Source organism: Aythya ferina, assembly GCF_964211825.1.
Source record: "Aythya ferina genome assembly, chromosome: 26".
NCBI lineage: Eukaryota > Metazoa > Chordata > Aves > Anseriformes > Anatidae > Aythya > Aythya ferina.
Genome location: NC_140324.1, coordinates 2,750,009 through 2,756,820, shown reverse-complemented (window position 1 = coordinate 2,756,820; position 6,812 = coordinate 2,750,009).

Genomic DNA, 6,812 nt, shown 5'->3' with positions numbered 1-6,812 from the left:
CTTAATGTAAAACATAGTGCTTTATAGGAAAATGTCAAGATATATTCTATGTAGTTAATTCTGATTTTTTTTTTTATGATTGCAGATGTACATTCTCCACCAACTTGAGTTAAAAGGCTGCTTTTTAAGTAATGTTAAAGTGCTTCTTGGTTAACACAAAAGCAACCAAAAATCTTTCTTTGGATAACCACAGTAATGAGTGTCAGATTCTTTCCTGGGTCTGAAATTACTAAATATGAGTCAGTGTGGTGGTCCAAGTGTTTGGTTTTGATTTGTCCTCCTGAAGGGTTCCACAAATTCAGCTGAAGGTAGAATGCAACCTGAAAGACCTTAGTGACTTAATGAGAGTGACAAATAAGGGAGAAGTACCCCAAATCCTGTTAGTTTGTGTGAATCTTCTTTTTCACTTGTCACAGATGAAGAGCATTTAAAACGAAATACAATAATATATCTGTTTTTAACAGTAGTAGCAAAAAAGCAAAAAAAAAAAAAAAAGTCCACATATAGAAGAACTATACTTGTTTATGTTTAATGATTTAATGTTATCTCTAAACTTGGACAAATGTCAAAAAAAAAAAAAAAATACTACTACCCATAGCACAACATTGTTCCTAACAGGTTTATTAATATAGTATTTAGAAAACATGTCATATAGAAAATTCCTCTTTTCATTTTGTTTCCTTTTTGTTTTAACCATATCAAATCTCTTTTTTTTTTTTCTTTACCTGATAATCTTGATCTCAGTCAAGCCTTTCCTGCAGAAGCTGCTCCTTTTTGCTTACAGTAGCCACCAGTCTGTCTTTTCTTAAGAATACCTTGCAAGTCCTAATAGTGTTTTTCAGGCATGTCCATTTCCATGTTTCAGATTTGGTTTTTGCATCTGTGATGCATTTCTCACTGAGAACATGCAACCATAATGATAGTGCCTGTAGACTTCTAAGTATGCTGGAAAAATAGCACTGATGCTGGAGCCAGAAAAAAATAAAAAAATAAACAGAACTGAAATAATAACATTTTAAGCTTTGTTGAAGGTGACTGCATTCATCAGTCAATTAGCATGATATTGGGGGAGATATGTATTTACTTGCAGATATTTTTTCTGGGAGGTCTGATGGACAACAGAATGCTTAGAGTTGTTTTCTTTTTCTTTTTTTTTTTTTTTTTGGAGGAAAAAAAGTTTTGTTTCAGAACAAAATCCATGGAACACCGTGTAAGTTCAATGCCTCTGGATATATCACACTCCAGTTTGTAGAACCTTTCTGACTTAGGAAGTTTCTCAGTTGCCTGCTTAACTGCTCTGCTTCCTATTAGATGCCTTTGGCCTTGAGGGGTTCCTTTGTTTCATTTAACTGTTTTTATACCTTCCCAGGCTAGCGAAATATAAATAAACTAAAGAATGAAATCACTCCTGTACTGGGTGTTGGCAAAAACAGTGTTGCCTTGAAGTAAATGCTTACATACAGGTCTTTTATTGTAAGATACTGCAGTTTTCGCCTGTGGTTTTGTTCCTTTCTCCCTTTTCTTTAGCCCTATGGTTGTATAGTGCATATATTTCTGATTTCTTGCACTATACTGGATGTTTAGGATGTTAAGCCCAGTAATATTACTTATTAGTGGCAGCTTCGTTGATAATCTTGTCAAGTGATTAATTTATATACATATGCTTTCATCATTTGACATGTTATTTGTAGTATATTCCTATGTGTACATAAGCTAGCCAAGCCATAATGCACAACTAGTGTATAGCAATACATGGTACACCTTACTTTGGCACAAGCACAAATAATGTATGCCAGATGTGCTGGCAAATGCAAGGATTTGTCCATAGCTGGGGGGGATGCCTTTTTTTTTTTTTTGACAAATATGGTCTGTGATGTTTTAAAATAAAATCTGTGTAAGGGCTGCACATTGAGGAAAAAATTAGGACATTTAGGAAAGCATTGTGATCGGAAGTTCAGAATACAGAATAATAGAATGGAATTAGATTGAATCATAGAATCTAGAATTATAGAATAGGATGGGATTGGAAGGGGCTTTAGGGACCACCTCCTTCCAACCCCCTGCCATGGGCAGGAATGCCACTCTCTAGATCAGGTTGCCCAGGGCTGTATCCAATCTGGCCTTGAAAACCTCCAGGGCTGGGGCATCCAGAACCTCTCCAAGCACTCTGTTCCCATGCCTCACCACACTCCGAGGGATGGATTTCCTCCAAACATCTAATCTAAATCTACCGGTTTAAAACTATTCCCCCTTGTCCTATTATTGTCTGCCCTAGCAAAAAGTTGTTCTCCATCATTTTAAGAGCAAAATTTGTGTACGGAAAGGCTGCACTGAGGTCCCCCTGGAGCTCTCTCTTCTGACAGAACATCCCCAGCTCTCTCAGCCTTTCTTCATAGGAGAGGTGCTCCAGCACCTTTCTATGATCATCTTCATAACCCTCAGGACCCCTTCTAACAGCTCCATGCCCTTGTTTTGCTGGGGGCCCCAGACCTGGATGCAGCAGCCATGTGGAGCCTCACAAGGGCAGAGCAGAGGGGGACAATCACCTCCCTCCACCTGCTGGTCACTCCTCTGTTGATGCAGTCCAGGATGCAGTTGGCCTTCTGGGCTCCAGGCACCCACCACTGGCTCATGTTGAGCTTTTCATCTCATCATTCCTTCTCTGTAGGGCTGCTCTCAATGAGTTTTTCACCCACTCTGTACTTATTTCTGGAATTGCCCCAGCCCAGGTGCAGCACCTTGCACTTGGACTTGTTGAGCCTCATTAGGATCAAATGAGCCCTCTTTTCTGTCTTGTTCAGGTCCGTTTGGATGGCATCTCTTCCTTCTGTTGTATTGACCAACCATACTACTCAGCTTAGCGTCGTTTGCAAACCTGCTGAGGGTACATTGGATCCCATTGTCTATGTCATAGTTAAAGATACTAAACAGCACTGGTCCCAAGACGCATCTTCCCTTACAAAGAATGTTTTGGTTTTGTTTTTACTAATTTAAAAATCATGAGTTCTGTGGACAGAAACCATGTCAAAACACTTGTTAAATAGATGCAGTGCTCCTTCTACTGAGATAAATCTTATCTTTTGATTTAGTACATTTAAGTAATGTGCATGGGACCAAGTCTCTGGGAGGAGATAACCATGTTTCTCTCTAACTGGTAGTTAACGACAGTGGTATGCATGTGCTAGTGCAAATAGCTCTTGCCTATTTGTCTTCAACTCGTGCTTTGTCACTGACCTCTCAAGATTGGAATAGAATAGTTCAGTTGGAAGGGACCTTCAGAGAACATCTAGTCCAACTGTCTGACCTCTTCGGGGCTAACAAAAAGCTAAAGCATATTGAGGCCGTTGTCCACATGCCTCCTGAACACTGGCAGGCATGGGGCATCAGCCACCACACGGGGAAGTCCCTGTTTCATAGTGCACTTGAAGCACTCTCTGCACTAGTCCATTAACATTATTTTGTCGGATAATGTGTCTTAACCATCAGATACCATCGCCCACCCTGACTCTTGCATTACGCGTTGCATTCATTGTGTGGGACTGTCTCATTCCAACATTTCCAACAAATCTTTTCCATCCTAGAAGTCACTGACAGCATACAAGGTCCAATACATTCAGTTTGGCAATATGTGAAAACAGAACCATTTTCTGAAAGAAAGATACAGATTTTCAACCCTGACTGTGGATGATCTACTTATTATTATCACTTTATTTCACTTTTTCAAATAGTGCAGTGCTGGAGGAACTGAAGATCTGTTAACGTGCTAGCAATGTTTGAACAATGTTATCATTACTTTATTAAAAGTGAATTACCAGTGCTCTGTATGTGGAACATCTGGGAGAATGCAGGCAAAAAGAGCAGTATAAAGAGAATTTCTGAGATAAGACTAGAGAGGAAAACACACATTTGTTTAACGCTAGTTTATTGGGTGCTTGTTAGTAGCTTCTTTTAGGGAGTAGGAGGTAACAGTAGAATAGTTTAAAATGTCCGATGTCTTTGTGGAAGGTCTTTGCAATAATGTTCAACTAATTGTGTATAGGCTAGTGTTATGAAGACTGCAAACTCAAACGGTTATTAATTTTAGTGCTTGCAAATGCATACCTTTATAGTCATCAAGAGGAATAAACTTTAATGCTCTTGTTTCATGAAGTGCTGAAGGAAGCTTTTGTGTTTCAAAAGCTGATACGTTTTTGTTATTGAAAATCTTCTTTGCTATTGGCACCTAAATAAATAAATAATAAAAAATAAAATTCCAGCTAAGAAATTTTGCCAGGGTAGGAAGACCGTGGCATAAAAGCTCCATTCAAATATTTCCCCTGCATAGTGGCTAGGAATGCCACTGTCAAAAGCTGTCAAAATAAAATGCAGATGGGACCTAAAGAACAAGGAATTTAGTTCCCTATAAAGATATAGTCAGTCCTCAATCGTTGCATCAGGTATGGTGATAAAATGAACATCCTTCCCTGATTTTATCTTGCCTCTCATTTATCTCGTCAGATAGGCAGTCACACACAGTATGAATATTAGTTCCACAGTTTTAATTCACTGGATTGCTGAAATGTAGACAGCCTGTTAGGAATTGTAATTCTCTCCCTTCAAGCAAACTGTAGCAGGCATGGTGTTTGCTAGATGATGGTTTGCAAAATTGGTGCATGGTATCTACAAGGATAGATAAATTGGTAGTTTTGTGACTTGTATCTATGATACAAGTGTCTTGTATCTATGGTACAAGTAAGATTTTAGTTGTTACTATTGTTGCAAACAATAACAGAGAACTGAACATGTCATGTTACTACTGTCTTCCTCTGCTGACAGTAGAATAGAGCCATTGCAAAACTCAAGAGGAAAAAGTAGTGTCCAAGTAGTAAAAGACACTTTTGGTGAATGTTTTCTGGTTTTCTGACGTTGTAGGTCTTACTGTACTACTTGCATCAGATCTTCCATTCAGTCTAGGTGGGTTCTTTCCCATATAACTATAGAACTCATCATGGTTTTGATATCAGCCTCTCCATCTGAATGATTTAGTCCTGTAGCCAATTGCACAGCATATCATAATATATAATTTTATATATTTAAATATATTGTAAGACACAGCATCTCCAGTGATCAGTGTAGATTTGTTTCTTCCCTCTGTGATGTAACATGGGGAAAATCCTATTTCATAATTAACAGTGGGAGAAACAGAATCTGATGACAAGAGATAAGAAATATCCCAAGGGTTTCTGCAGAGTGATTGTTTTGTTTTGTTTTGTTTTCCATGGAGTAATTTAGCCTATTTCAGGCATACATCTATATGGTAACAGAAAACAATCCTAAAAAAAAAAAAAAAATCAACTGAAATTGCAGTGTTGTTTTTTTTCTTCTTCTTCTATTTTGCCTTTTAAAAACATTGGAATTTACCTTAGCCTGTTTTAGTTTAATAATGTAAAAATTTTCTAAAACTGTAAAATAAAGTTACTTAACTTTTGAACTGAATTTTGCTATTTTTTTATCATTGTTGTGTTTGAAATCCAGTTTACTTTTATTCTTTGCACTAAAATATGATTTTTTTTGTGTGTGTGATTTAAAAGATCTCAGAAGCTGCTCACAGCTTCAGTCTTGAGATGGATTACATGCAAAATTCTTGTCTATGGTCTTTCAAGTCTTGCCCATTGCATTTCAAGTCTCCTGCTCATATGAAAGACTCAGAACAAATCTCTGTCTAAATGAGTAATCAAGCTTTCTTTCTGCCTCTGATTCTAACCCTGATGGGATTATTGTACAGATAAAACCAATGAATTGCACATTGTGCTATTGCTTGGAAAGAAAGTTGGGTACTTTGCAGGTCCTTTTAAAAAATAGTAAGTCTAATGAATTAGATTGCAAGTCATAAAGGTATCTGAACGGTGCAAATTGAAAACAGGTGCATTTCCACTCTGGTTTTGTAAAATTGGAAAATGTCCTGCATCTTCCTTTTACATGTGTAGTATAGCTGAAAAGACAAAAATTAAGAAATTTCTCGTGTCACCTACCTTGAAAGAAGAAAGACAAGGAAGGAAGGAAGGAAGGAAGGAAGCTAAACAGCCTTTCTCTTTGGATTGTTGCTGCGGAATGACAGAACAGCTACTTCTGTTCAGACAAAGAGGGCTCAAAACCAGAAAGACTGGTTTGTGTTAAAAGAAAAAAAAGGATAATAAAAATTAAGATTCAGTCTGGCTACAAAATTGATCCTAAAATGCTGACAGGCAGTATTTTCTGGGAACAAAACATAGTTATCACATCAATACCTTTACCATTTAGTCATTTTTTTTTAATCCATCACATGTAACATCACTTACTCAACAAACAATTGTACCACATAAACCTCTACAAATACTAAACTAGTAGTGCCATCACTATTTTTGTTGTTGCTATTAAGCAAAGAAAAAGTCACATTTATTTTGTAGTAGCACATACAGTTTCCTGTATTAGTTGAAATTGTAATTTAGATTTAGATATACATCTGCATATTAGAACAGAAATAGAATAAGGAAAAAAATGTGTTGCTTTTTTATTCCTGTATCTGTTGCCTAAATATGGACAGAGCATTTGTTTAAAAAATAACTAAATTATTGGTATTTTGGCACAGGGTAATGTTCTAATGGGGAATCAAATCACTCAAACAGAAGGATGTCTCAGGATGAGACCCTGAGCTGCTGTTCTGCTGAGTTCCTACAGTACAGCTGGTCTGTGGCTCTATGACCAGTCCTGCACATGCATGTTCCGTCACTTTTGATTATCTCAATTGCATTTAAAACATTTCCAAAATATGCACTGCATAGTTTCTGCATCTG